Source organism: Megascapheus bottae, chromosome Y (assembly GCF_031878675.1).
Source record: "Megascapheus bottae isolate mThoBot1 chromosome Y, mThoBot2.hap1, whole genome shotgun sequence".
In the NCBI taxonomy this organism is placed as follows: Eukaryota; Metazoa; Chordata; class Mammalia; order Rodentia; family Geomyidae; genus Megascapheus; species Megascapheus bottae.
The window spans coordinates 1,671,810-1,686,731 of record NC_143548.1 but is presented as its reverse complement, the minus strand read 5'-3'; positions in this window follow the sequence as shown (position 1 = coordinate 1,686,731).

Below are 14,922 nucleotides of genomic sequence, written 5' to 3'. Positions count from 1 at the left end.
TAGACTATGGCTTATTGCTTGAAAATAAAAAGACAAGTTTAAAAGCTGAACTCAAATAACTGAGATCATAATGTAGTACATGCTATCTCACATTTTCAGTTCATTTTAAATATTTTCAAGGGAAACTGGGTACCTGTGTCACATGCCTGAATTCTTAACTATTATGTAGACTTCAATCTGTGGATAATTATTTAAAGCATACCAAGGCACCAAAATCTCTGAAACAGTGATCTGTAAATAACCACCAGAAAACCAGAAATGGTTCTTTGGTTTGACCAGTAGAGGCCTAGCCTTGAGTTGCCACGCTCAGGAACAGATCCCAAACAGAGAGTTCACTCTATGAACTCAAATGAGTATTTAAAAGAGTAACATGTTATGCATGCCATTAACAAGGAGTCGAGTATGTAAAACCTTATAGACATTATGTATAGGGTGCTTTTTCATATTCTTTACAAAAGATGCTTTGTACATGTGATGAATAGTAAAAGATGTATTAGAAAATAAAACCAAATTGTTATGAAGAAAACTGTTTTAACTCCAGATTATGTTTTGAAAGAATATGCAGAGTGAGTAATTTCATGTACTCCAGCACAAAGATTTAATTCATTTCTTTGTCTCACAATTAGGTTGAATTTTTAGAATTATTCATTGTTATCCTTATGATTTGACAAGGCATTGCTCAAACATAATTGCTGTACTAATAAAGCCATTGTGCACAAAATCTGGAAGTAGAGAGCTTTCATGCTGAGGAATTTACTCTGTTTTGGTATGTACATTCTATGAACCATATGCTCTAAAATACCGTGGAGTCACAAAGAACAGGAAATTTTTGATATTCAGTTTCATTCACAGAGGTGTATCTAATTTGATCCAGGTACTTGGACAATGTTCTGTTGCCTAAAAATAGAATTCAAGACCTGATGCCATCTTATTTACTACTCCAAGCATAGTATATTAAGGTCTATGTTTTGAATGTTCTACCAGTTAGTATTGATACAGATGATATTTAAGTATTTAGAATTTCAACAAAATTTTCACTTTTTTATTATTAAAGGATTTATTAACATTGATTTTTACATCATATTTCAAATGACATTTAACAAGTGTTCAAGAAGAGAATCTCTACATACAATCATTGGCACTAATATTTTAGAACATAATCAAAATTCGGCTGAGGGTTTGTATGTTATAAATATATATTAGTCTATGTAATAAAACATTATTTCTATAGAGTCATAGATTTTTATGTCTATGAAGTTTTGTTCATATTTCCAATATACCATGTCCAAAGCATTGGATATGCAAATATTGAGTCCTTGCGCTTGTACTGTTTGGATCTAATAGCCACATATTGAGGAGATGATGCAGCTTTTGTTCCTTTGGTCTTGACCTTTCTCACTCAACATGATTTGTTCTAGATTCAACCACTTCCTTGCAAATTATTTTATAATGTGTGTTGGCTATGTAGAATTCCAGTCTATGTGTGTAGATAGATAGATAGATAGATAGATAGATAGATAGATAGATATAGATATAGATATATGTAACATTTTCTATATCCCTAAATCTGCAGTAGGGCATCTGAATTTTTTCCATCACCTGGCTATTATGAACAGTGCAGAGATAAACATAGTTGAGCAGGTATCCTTATCATATCTTGGGTTATGATATTCAGGATGGATGCCAGGAATTGTATGGGAGAATTGTAGGGAAGGTCAATTTTCAGTTATTTAAGAAACATCCACACTGCTTTCCAGAGTGGTTGAACAAGTTTACAATCTCACCAGCAGTGTAGTAGGGTTCCTTTTTCTCCACAACCCAGCCAGCTTCTGTCATTGTCTGAGTTCAAAATCTAGGTCATTCTTATTGGGGTAAGATGATATCTTAGGGATGTTTTTACTTGCATTTCATTTATGTGCATGGATAATGAGAGTTTTCTCATATGCTTTTCTGCCATTTTAATCTCTTCTTTTGATAAGTTTCTCTTTATTTTCCTTGCCCATTTAGTGATGGGTTTGTTGGGTTTGGGGGGGAATTAGTTTCTTGAGTACCCTGTAGAGACTGGATATTAAGCATTTGTCTTGTATCTGATCACAGTGGAATTTCAACAAATTATATGTTAGCTTCAAACTGGTTTTTATCTTACAATTGGCCTGTTCAATCTCAGTTTCTTTTATTTTTTATTTTCACTTCAACATCACGTGTAAGATTTTTTCATACATTTTTATTGTAATTAATATAAGGGTTACATGATATTTGCCAGATAGATGGTGCATTAATTCCCATAGATTGATACCCTTTCACATGTCTTGGTCCCCATTTCCCTCCCCCGCACCCTCAACCCTCATATTGTTTTCCCCCATTCCCTATCCAATTTCAAATAACTAAATACAAATATATCTGATATATCAGGTAACAAAATGAGATACTGTAATAATATGAGATAACCAAGGGACAGCAAAAGAGATGAGAGATAACATAGTATCTTAAGAACAATAATCATTCAGTATATGGCTTTTTTTCTATATCCTAGAGATCCTTTCATTTAGCATCCCACTATATGGCCTTTTGTATCAATGATTTGTTCTATTGCAAATCTGTCCTAGGAGAGCCCAAGGTTTCTACTGATTATGAAAAATGAGGGAAACCATTCAGCCTAAATTCCTTTAAGTCTGGTTTATTTCACTTAATGTGATCTTTTCTAAGTCTTTCCATTTCCTAACAAATGGGGCAATGTCATTCTTTCTGACAGCAGCAGAGAATTCCATTGTGTATAAATACCACATCTTGTTGATCCACTCATCAACTGAGGGACATCTAGGTTGGTTCCATATCATTGCTATGGTAAATAGTGCTGCAATGAACATTGTTGTGCTGATAGATTTAGTATGTCTTTGTTTCTAGAAGATTGGGTAAATGCCAAGTAATGGAATTGCTGGGTCAGAGGGGAGCTCTATGTTTAGTCTTTTGAGGAACTGCCATACTGCTTTCCATAGTGGTTGAATGAGTTTGCACTCCCACCAACAGTGTAGTAGTGACTCCTCCTGGCCACCTCCCCTCCAGCATCTGTTGTTATTAGTTTTCTTCATCCGGGCCATTCTCATTGGAGTGAGGTGGAATCTTAGAGTTGTTTTGATTTGCATTTCTTTTATGACCAGAGATGTGGAGCATTTCTTCATGTATCTATAGGCCATTTTTGTTTCTTCTTCAGAGAAGACTGTCTTTAAGTCTTTGGCCCATCTTTTAATGGGATGGTTGTTACTTTGGAGATTAGTTTTGGATTGATTCAATTTTTTGAGCTGTTGATATATTTAAACTTTAGACTCTAATATAGAGTTATAATTATCAAAACAGCTTGGTACTGGCACAAGAACAGGCCTGAAGAGCAATGGAATAGAGCTGAAGACCCAGATATTAAACCATAGACCTATGGCCACCTAATCTTTGACAAGGGAGCTAAAAAAATTGAATGGAAGAAAGATAGCCTCTTCAACAAGTGGTGCTGGCAGAACTTGTTAATCACCTGCAGAAAACTAAAGTTGGATCCTTCTTTGTCACCCTGTACTAGAATTAACTCCAAATGGATCAAAGACGACCTGGAGGTAAAAGCCTACACTCTGAAATCTTTACAAGAAGGAATAGAAGATACACTAGACCTCCTTGTCACAGGTAGAAACTTTCTTAATAAGGACCAAGAATCAGAACAAATCAGAGAAAGGCTTGATAAGTAGGACTGCATTAAACTGCAGAGCTTTTGTATGGCAAAGGACATAGCTAGTAAACTAATTAGGAAGCCTACAGAGTGGGAGAAGTGCTTCACCAACCATACAACAGACAAAGGCCTCATATCAAGTGTAATTTTAAAAAGGAATTTGAACATTTGTAGAAGGACAGGTTATTGATTTTGCATTAATTCTAACATACACATTTCTTACTCTGATATGATGGTGAAGAGAAAGTAGAATTATGACATTTTATCAATATTTTATTGTAAATTATAGAAGGATTACATTATATTCGCCAGATAGAAGGTGCATTACTTCACATACATTGATACCCTTTCTCATGTCTTGGTCCCCATTTCCTTCCCCCCAACTGTCACCCTCATCTTGTTTTCCCCCATTCCCTAAACAATTTCAAACAACGAATATGTCAGATATATCTAATATATCAGATAACAAAGTGAAATACTGTAACAATATGAGATAACCAAAGGACAACAAAAGACATGAGAGATAACATAGTACATTAAGGACAACAATCACTCATTATGTTGGTTTCTATATCCTAGAGGTCCTTTCATTTAGTGTCATACTAGAAACTAATCAGATGATATATGACAATGGAATTTTGTGAAAGTACGAACTGTTAGAATGTGTTTGTGATTGTACTCTTTTACCCATAATTATAAACCAATAAAGAATGAATTCCTTAAAAATTAGGATCTTTCTTTCTAAAAGTTCACGGCATGGAAATACAGCCAGTGTTTCTTCAGTAGAGCTATCATCAAGATCTATGTTTTTGACATCAACAAGAGCTTTTATAAAAATAAAAAACACGCTATCAAGAATTTAAACTGAGGAATATGGAAAAAGTGCAGGTTGAGACAACCTGAGTTCTTGCCCAAAACCAGTTATAGCAATTTACTGAAAAATTCACAGATAAAGAAACACATTTAGGGGCCGGGAGTTCGGCCTAGTGGTAGAGTGCTTGCCTAGCATGCACGAGGACCCGGGTTCAATTCCTCGGTACCACATACATAGAAAAAAGCTGGAAGTGGTGCTGAGGCTCAAGTGGTAGAGCTCTAGCCTTGAGAAAGTCCAAGGACAGTGCTCAGGCCCTCAGCTCAAGCCCAGGACTGGCAAAAAAAAGAAACACATCTAGTGAACAGTGATTTCAGCCAGAGGAGAAAAAATTCCACACTGTGCTTGTTAAAAGAGTTTATAGCACCGCCTGAGGAAAAGCCCTCTAAAGTCCCAGAACTGGTGCTGGTGGCCTCCCCCAGAGCAACCCAACTGGGATTAATATTTCAGAGGTTGAATCCGTAGCTCTTAACTTACCTGCAATGGGGATAGCATGACTACAATCAGAAATGTCCATGCTGTTCCCTAGCATCAGATACACATAACGGAGAGTCCTCCAAACCACGGGCAAATGTGACTTTCATCCTGAACTCCTTCTCACTCCTTCTTGCAGCACTGTAGTAAGTAGAGGAAATGAAAGAACTTGTCCTGTGTTGATCTCAGTGCCTGGGTCATTGCTGAGCATAGTGTCATGTAATCCATTCAAATGGAACATTGTGTGAAACTCAAAAGAACCAAGAGATCAAATACATTTAAAAAAAATCAGAAGGCAAGCAAACTCAACACAACATTAATGTAATTATTTGGCACTAGTGGAGGGTGACTGGAGTTCCAACATGTCAAAAGTGCAGGTGGTGGGGGAAGCTGGTGGTGAAACAATTTGAGACAGCTGACAAAGACAGGAAAAATGGGAGGAGTGTGAGAATAGAGCTGCCACACCACCTGCATTGGGGTGAGATCCATTTTGAAAAGCCTACAGAGAAAAAAAAACACGAGAAGAGATCACTAAAACATTATCAGCCTGGGCTTACTTCATTGGCAGACCCATCTATGAGAACAGATGGTATTTGACCTATGTCCTTGGGAAAAGCACTCATAGGTGAGTGCCTCAGGAATCGGGGGGAAGGCTGCTGAGAAAAGTACCTTTGCCCGGGGTTCACTGAGCATACATTTAGTGTGTGTAACCTGAGAACTAAGAAGGTCTGGAATTATCAGGGGAGTAATCTAGAGGAAAGTCCTCAAAAAGCTCTACAAGTGATAAAGAGAAGGTGGAAAGGAATAATAAGAGTGTGACTGAGGTTAATCATAGAATAATAGAGAAATTCAATGAAAGTGTAGCCACTCAGTTAAACCATGTGAGGGAAAACACACATAAGCAAATCAAGGAAGCAAAAACTCAAGATAAGATAAAAAACAAGAGATGCACTCCATCAAAAATTACCAAATACAAGGAAGGGAAATAAAAATAAAACCAAAATAGTGAGAATTTCAAGTAGGTTAGATTACACAGAAGATTGATCCTCTGGTGTGGAACGTAGTCAAGTTGATATAAAGTCCAGAAAATTAATGTAAAGAAACATGACACACTGAAGATTTCAAGATCTCCAAGATTAAAATCAGCAAACCTAATGTTAGGGCTAATAAGTGCTGAGGAGAGCCTGGAGAAGGAAGTTAATTACATTGAAATATATTACATATTAATATATTGCATGAAATCATTTCAGAAATCTACCCAGATATCAAAAAGCACAGGCCCATCCAGATATATGAATCCTAAAAATTAGACCAGAAGTGGACGTCCCACTGCCATTTTAGAATCCATAATGGCTCAATAGACACCAAGGAAAGGGAGAAGAGAACAACCACCTATAAAAGAAAAACAATCAGAACAGCCACATAGTTCTCTGCAGACTATACAAACAAGAAGACCCAGGAATGATTTATGTCATGCCCTCAAGGCACATGATTACTAACCAAAAATACTGTACCCAGCTAAGCTCTTATACATTGGTGAAGGGACATTAAACCTTGGACAGCACAGAAAATTCAGACACAACTTATCAACCACACTGCAGCACAGAATATTCTCAAACATGTTCGCCACATTGAAAATGATATAGAGAGAAATGGTACCTAAATGGGATGCCAAATTCAATGCAATACTCATCAATAGTCCCTCTTTAAAGAAAGTATGACAGTTTCAAATAAACATAGGCTCCAATGTTTTCCTCATTTTCTTCAATATAATTACCCCTTCCCATGCTTTTCTTCCACTTTCCCTCCACACTCCTCTCCCACTCATCTTATTGTTCCTTTAATTTTCCATTTTCAAATTCACAAATACACAATTATTTATGTATTTGAATATTATCCTTTATTAAGAAAGTTTCAATCTAGGCAAAGGAGCCCTAGAGTATCTGCAATTCCTTCCTGAAAAGTTTTCAGGGTATCTGCATTAATGTTAACAATTAATCAATTTGGAATTAAAACTGGTATAGTGTGACATGTAAGGATTCAACTTTAGTATTCTACACGTACTTAACTAATTCTGCCAGCACTATTTACTAAAGAGGATTCATTTTTCTATCCTGTTTGATGGGGGTGTAGCCTTTTTAGGAGATAAGTTGTCTGTGTGTTTGTCAGTTCATTTGTGGGTCTTCATTTCTTTTCCATTGTACTTTACGTCTTGTTGTGCCGCAAGGACCAAGCTATATTTACATCTACAGTTCTGAAATATAGTCAGCTACTTTGTATTAGTATTCTTCCAGTGCTGTTCTTCCTGGCTAGTTTTAACTATATAGGGTCCTTTATTATGCCAGAGAAATTTTTGAGATTGCTTTTTCTATTTTACTAGGAAATGACATTTGGGTATTGATGTGTAGTGCACTGAAATTGTAGATCGCCTTTTATGGCATTTCCATTTTTAATAGAGTAAAGCTCCAAATCCAGGAACATTGGAGGTTTTACCACTATATAATTTGCCTTTAATTTGTACTGAAGAGGTGCTGGAGAAGGAAGCTAAAGGAATTGTCAATATACGGAATCATTGGAGAGATATTCCCAGTTATGCGGTTAGACAGGCCCATCCAGATACCAGAAGCTTTTAGGAGCCCAAAAGACCAGAGCAGATTATATTACACTAACACAATAGAATTCAAACATAATCAGTAGAGGCCAAGACCAGGATCCTTAAAGCTTCCAAAGAAAAGACAAAAAATACCTCCAAAGAAAAGCAATCAGTGTAACCACAGATTTCTAAGAAGGGGCCTTAGAAGGAAGAACTTTGGATAATGGATGCCAGGCCCTCAGACAAGTAACTATTAAGTAAGAACAATGTGTCCCGCTGGGCTATCATTCATACCCAAGTGAAAAAGTAAAAACCATCCACAGTGGTGGAAAATTGAGACAGTATATATATTAACAAAACTAGCATTATTTAAAATTCTCAAAATGATATACTCATAGACTCAAGAAGAAAGCTTAAGGCTAGTACACAGGCCCTGATTTCCTGCCCCAGGCCCTGTCAAAAAAATGGTCCAAAGTTTGCAAAAAGCATTTGCCATTACCCTGAATGTTATACATCCTATATTTCCAGTACTACAGGAAACATGCAGACAATTGACATTACTCTACTATGTGAAAATTAACTTGCCTTCAGAATGTATTTTCCAAGAATATGGCCATAATCAATATGTCCAAATACACTTTCACTCTCCCTCTTGATTCACAAACTAGATCCAATCTTTAGCCTTAGCAAGTTACAAGAAAGTGAAACAAGTAGGATCCAATATATGATCAACTAGCATGAGTCCTTGTCATGTCTAAAATTTTGATGTGAAGTTTAGGAATGTATCATTTTAGAGGAAGAGAGAATTTCTGTGCTTGAAATATTCAGCAGTGTGACTGAATTGACTTCCATGGACACCATTTCTGTGTTCATTATTATAGACATAAGAAACTGTCCAATGACACAGGTAAGGACTGATTGTGTTACAGATCATTCTTTATATTAATGATCAACATTTAAAATGCACATATCACATTCAACTTGCAATTGACTCAAAGTTACCATCAGTATAGCTTCTCAAGTTTTCTGAACTCCTAAAATCTCAGGACAATATTGCACAGTGTGGGAACTTGTCCTGTTTATAAGAGTTTCAACTTCTGCATGGTATATATCAATAAACTATTGCTGTGCATCTCCCCCAGGGTAAGTGATCAAGAAAACTTTTCTGTAGCTCTAAAAAAGTAGATCACGAAATACCTATGTCTTTAAAAGTAAGAATTTTCTTTGACCAGGTTTACAACTTGGGCAAATTTCATCTTGACACATACACTTATACGGAATGCATACATGCAAAACACCATTTGTCAAGAAGTGCAGAGGCTTGAGATTAACTTCATTGTGCTGAGTATTTTATTTAAATGATTCTGGGTTTATTCTAGGCAGTTATCACAAAACATTTGGTGCACCTAATTCCTATTCTGTGAAATCCTGCTTCGTTAAAAAGTCAGTGTTGGCTAAGGCATTGGTGACTTGCACCAGTTATCCCAGCTACTCAGGTGGCTGAGACTTGGGAATTGAGTTTCAAAGCCAGCCCAGGCAGGATAAGCCATGAGACTCTAAAGCCAACAATTTAATGGTACACCTTAAGCTCTTGGAAAAAGAGCAACATAGGAATCCCAATTACAGTAAAAGAAAGAAAATTATTAAAATCAAAGCAGAATTAAATGAATTGAAGTCCAAAAAAACTATAGAAAGGATCAACAATACAAGGAGATGGTTATTTGAAAAAATTAACAAAATTGACAAAACCTTATCAAATCTTACCAAAAAGTGGAAGGAAGCTCACCAAAATAAGCAAAATCATAGATTAGAATTGAAATATCATTACAGATTACCAAGCTCCAGAGCAGCATAGGGACTGGTTTTCAAACCTTTATGTCCCCAAAATATGAGAGCCTAGAAGAGATGGATGAATTTTTAGCCAATATTAACACACCCAAACTGAACCAAGAAGACCAAATCCAACTAAATAAACCTATTTCAAATACTGAAATAGAAGTGGCACTTAGAACTCCTATACAAGAAAAGCCCATGACCTGATAGACTCATAGCTGAATTCTATAAGGTGTTTCAAAGTAGAGCTCACACCAGTACTCCTCAAGCTCTTCAACGCAATGTAAAATGAAGGCTCTTTGCCATACTCATTCTACGAAGCCAATTTAGCCCTCATGCCAAAATCACACAGGGTCTCATCAAAGAAAGAGAACTATAAACCAATTTCTTTGATGATTATTGATGGAAAACTTAGTAATAGATGCAAAACATAGTAATAGATTTCCTCGCTTGAGCAATAAAGCAAGAAGCATACATAAAGGGGATTCAAATAGGGAAAGGGGAAGTGCAACATTGCCTCTTTGCAGATGACTTATTTAAAGATCCCTACAAACTGTACTCCCAAGTTGTTTGAGCTGATTTGACATTTTGGAAGTTAGCAGGGTATAAAATGAACCTTCAAAAATCACCTGATAACCAAATACAAATAAATTCAATATATCAGATAACAAAGTGAGATACTGTAACAATATGAGATACCCAAGGGACCGCAAAAGAGATGAGAGATAACATAGTACATTAAGGAAAAAAATCATACTTTGTATGGCTTTTGTTTCAATATCCTGGAGGTCATTTCAATTAGCTTCATACTATATGGCCTTATGTATCAAGGTTTTGCTCTATTGCAGATCTCGGCTAGTAGAGCCCAAGGTTTCTACTGATTATGACAAATGAGGGAAACCATTAAGCCTAAGTTCCTTTGAGTCTGGCTTACTTCACTTCATATGATTTTTTCTAAGTCTTTCCATTTCCTAACAAATGGGGCGATGTCATTCTTTCTGACAGCACCATAGAATTCTATTGTGTACAAATACCACAACTTGTTGATCCACTCATCTACTGAGGGACATCTAGGTTGGTTCCATATCTTTGCTATGGTGAATAGTGCTGCAATGAACATTGTTATGCTAGTGGATTTAGTATGCCCTAGATTCTGGATGGTTGGGTAAATGCCAAGTAGTGGAATTGCTGGGTCATAGGGGAGTTCTATGTTTAGCCTTTTGAGGCACTGCCATACTGCTTTCCATAGTGGTTGAATGAGTTTGCACTCCCACCAACAGTGTAGTAGTGATCCCTCCTGGCCAAATCCCATCCAGCATCTATTATTTGTTTTCCTGGTCCTGGCCATTCTAACTGGAGTGAGGTGGAATCTTAGAGTTGTTTTGATTTGCATTTCTTTTATGAGCAGAGATGTTGAGCATTTCTTCATGTGTCTATAGGCCATGTTTGTTTCTTGTTCAGAGAAGACTTTTTTAAGTCTTTGTCCCATTTTTTTAAATAGGGAAGGGAGGGAAACCAATTCGGGGAGTGGGTGGTGGGTGGGTGGTGGGTAATGTGTACCAAGACATGTGAAAGGGTATCAACGTATGTGAATTAATGCACCTTCTATCTGGCAAATATCATGTAACCCTTTTATTAATTACAATAAAAATATATTTAAAAAAAGAAAAAAACGGGGAAATGCATGTTATCCCTCCTGGCATCCAGGTTGCAAGATTTTGTCAGAAAAATTAAAAGCCCTGGTTAAAACATTAAAACATTTCCTGTATGGCAATATTGAGCGGAACAAGGCACAGATCAGGAAAGCAACTCCGTCTGAAATTACATCCAACAAAAAACTACTTAGGAATTAAATTAACTAAGAATATAAAACACCTCTATGATGAAAACTTCAAAAACCTGAAAAAGAAAATTGAAGCAGACTTGTGCTTGTGGGGAAACCGATTGGAAGAATTTGCAACATGAAAATGGCAATTTTAAGAAGGGCTATCTAAAACTTCAATGCAATACCCATCATTTCCCAATGTCATTTTTTAAGGAAATAGAAGAAGCAATCCAAAATTTCATATGTAATAATAAAAAACCCTGTATACCAAAAATATTTCTTTTCAGAAAGAGCAGTGAAGGAGGAATTTTAATAGACTCTATTACAGAGCTATAGTAAATGAAAGCACTTGGTAATGGCAGAAGAACAGGCTGTGGACTAATGCAGTAGAACTGAAGACTCAGAAATCAAACCCAGACCTATGGACACCTTATCTTTGATAAGGGAACCAAAAAATTAAATGGAAGAAAGACAGGCTCTTCAGCAAATGGTCCTGGCAGAACTGCTTAACAATCAATAGAAAACTAAAGTTGGCTCCTTCTGTGTCACACTGCAACAGGATTGATTACAAATGGATCAAAAACCTTCATGTAAAACTAGATACCCTGCAAAATTTCCAAGAAGGAATGAGAGATGCACTGTGCCTCCTTGGCACTTTATGAAACTTTCATAATAAAGGTGCAGAAATACAATAAATTAAGTTTGGACAAGGGGGACTGCCATAAACTGCAGAGCTTCTTTATGGAAAGGACATAACTAGAAAGATAAATAGAAAGCCCTCAGTGTTGGAGAAGATATTCACTGACCATACAACAGAAAAAGGCCTCATATCTAATCTCTCTCTCTCTCTTCTCTCTCTCTCTCTCTCTCTCTCTCTCTCTCTCTCTCTCTCTCTCTCTCTCTCTCTCTCTCTGTGTGTGTGTGTGTGTGTGTGTGTGTGTGTGTGTGTGTGTTTTAGTACAAATTTCCTATCTACACATGAAGAAATGCTCAACACATCAGGTCATAGAAGAAATGTAAATCAAAACAACTCTGAGATTCCACCTCACTCCAGTTAGAATGTCCATTATCAAAAAAACTAATAAGTGATGCTGGTGGCTTGTGGCCATGAGGGATCACTAGGGGAGGAAATGTGTCAACTACTATTGTAAGCACAATTCCTCTAAAGAACAACAGACCTCCCTATTTCTTGGCATTTACCCAAATGTTTGGAACAAGGACACACTAATCCCACAAGCACAATGATGTTCATTGCAGCACTATTTACCACAAAAAAGATATGGAACCAACCCAGATGTCCCTCAGTAGCTGGTTGGCTCAAGATGATGTGGTATTTATACACAATGAAATTCTATGCTGCCATCAGATAGAATATTTGTAAGAAAATGGAAAGTCTTCAAAAATTCATATTAAGTGAAATAAGCCAAACTCAAAGGAACATAGGCTGAATGGTTTTGTTGATTAAAATAGCTCAAAACCTAGATACATAGGATGAGGCTAAATGAAAGGGATCTGCAGGATAAGGAAATAAGAACTTTATAATTGTGTTATTTTATTCTTAATGTACTATTATTTATCATCTCATGTTGACACTAGGTTAATCTTCTATTGTTACAGTATCTGACTTTGTTAACTGATATATTGTATATACTTTTCTTTTTTATTTGAAATAGGAAAGTTAAGGGAGGAAACAAGATGAGGTGAAGGAGAATGAATGGACCTTTTTTCTGCTGAATATCACTGTAACCACTCTATTAATTACAATAAAAAAGAATAAAAACTGAAAGAATAGATAAAGCAGTCTTACATATGGAGAATAATTTAAAACTTGGTTCTTTGAATTTTTCTGAACTTTTTACTTACTAATTTTCAAATGAAAAACGTGTTCAAATACATAAACTATCGCTTTCAATTGCTTATGTTATAATCAAGTTATTTATCAGGGAATTATTTCTACTCATAAAATTTCCTCTAAAAATTTCTCCTCATTGCTTAAATATGAATAGTTCCTGGGAAAATGCAATGGCAAAGTTGGTAGTTGCATTTGGATACAGTAAATCCTATTGGTATTTTCCTGTTAATACATGTATGATATGATATAATGACTAAGGTTTATTAATGATACAGTAAAGAATCTAAAATATTAGGCTCTGCTTTTCAAGGACAAGAAAGCAAGCAAATTGCCTATTGTTTAGTGAGAAATAGATACACGGTACAACATGGCTGCTCTCACTGAGAGCACAGTGATTTGCACAATGCTTTTGATTCATTTGTTCTTCTTTGATTTTTATTCTAAATAGTTTCCAATTATGAAAATATTATGAACAGTAATTTATTTTTCCATATATTTTATTGTAATTAATAGAAGGGTTACATTATATTCACCAGATAGGAGGTGGCATTAATTCACATACATTGATACCCTTTCTCAAGTCTTGGTCCCCAATTCCCTCTCCCCACCCTCACCTTTCCTCTTTTTTTCCTCCTTCCCTATCAGATTTCAAATAACCAAATATGCACATATTCAATATATCAGACATCATGCTAAAATACTGTAACAATATGAGATAAACAAGTGACAGCAAAAGAGATGAGAGATAACATAGTACATTACAGACAATAATCACTCATTATAAGACTTTTGTTTCTATATCCTGGAGGTCCTTTCATTTAGCGTCATACTATATGGCCTTATGTATGGCCTTATGTTTTATTCTATTGTAAATCTCTGGTAGGAGGTTTCTACTGATTATAACAAATGAGGAAACCACTGAGCCTATGTTCCTTTGAGTCTTGCTTACTTCACTTACTATAATTTTTTTCTGTCTTTCCATTTCATTACAAATGGGGCAATGAATGTCATTCTTTCTAATAGCAGCATATAATTCCATTGTATATGAATACCACATATTGTTGATCAACTGAGGGGCATCTGGGTTTGTTTCATATCTTTACTATGGTAAATAGTGCTGCAATAGCCTAGTGGATTTAATATGTTCTTGTTTCTGGATGATACAGTAAATGTAACTAGGCAATTTTTAAAGCTGCACTCATATAACTGAATTCTTGACCTACTAAATATAATTTCATAAATTTAGTATACTTTATTTTCAAATGAAACTGTGCTAGTTACTTATGCCTGTATTCCTAATTAGGTGGATGAGGTATGAGGATCATGGTTCAAAACCAGTCAAAATAATCACCAAGATATCAGAAGTGGCACTCTCATTCAAGTGATAGAACATATTTGATATGCTATTTTTATCATTCAAAAGGAACTGAAGATATAGTGCTATATGCTGTGTACATATTGATTTTTCACATATCCTTCAAAAAGCTTTGTACAGATTGATGAATAATAATAGTTCACTAGAAATTCAGAACAAAATTGTAGTGAAGAAAAATATTCTATAGTATAAGGTTTGAAAAACATGGCAACTTTGGGTAGTTTGTTATGCCCCAGAATACACATGTACTTCATAATTCTGATTTTCATAGCTATTAATGATTATCCAGACACATTTTGCATTTTTTGCCAAGAGCATAATTTCTGTCTCAATTAGATCTATAAAGAGAATCTGGAAGTGAACTTATTTCTTGTTGCCAAGAAAATA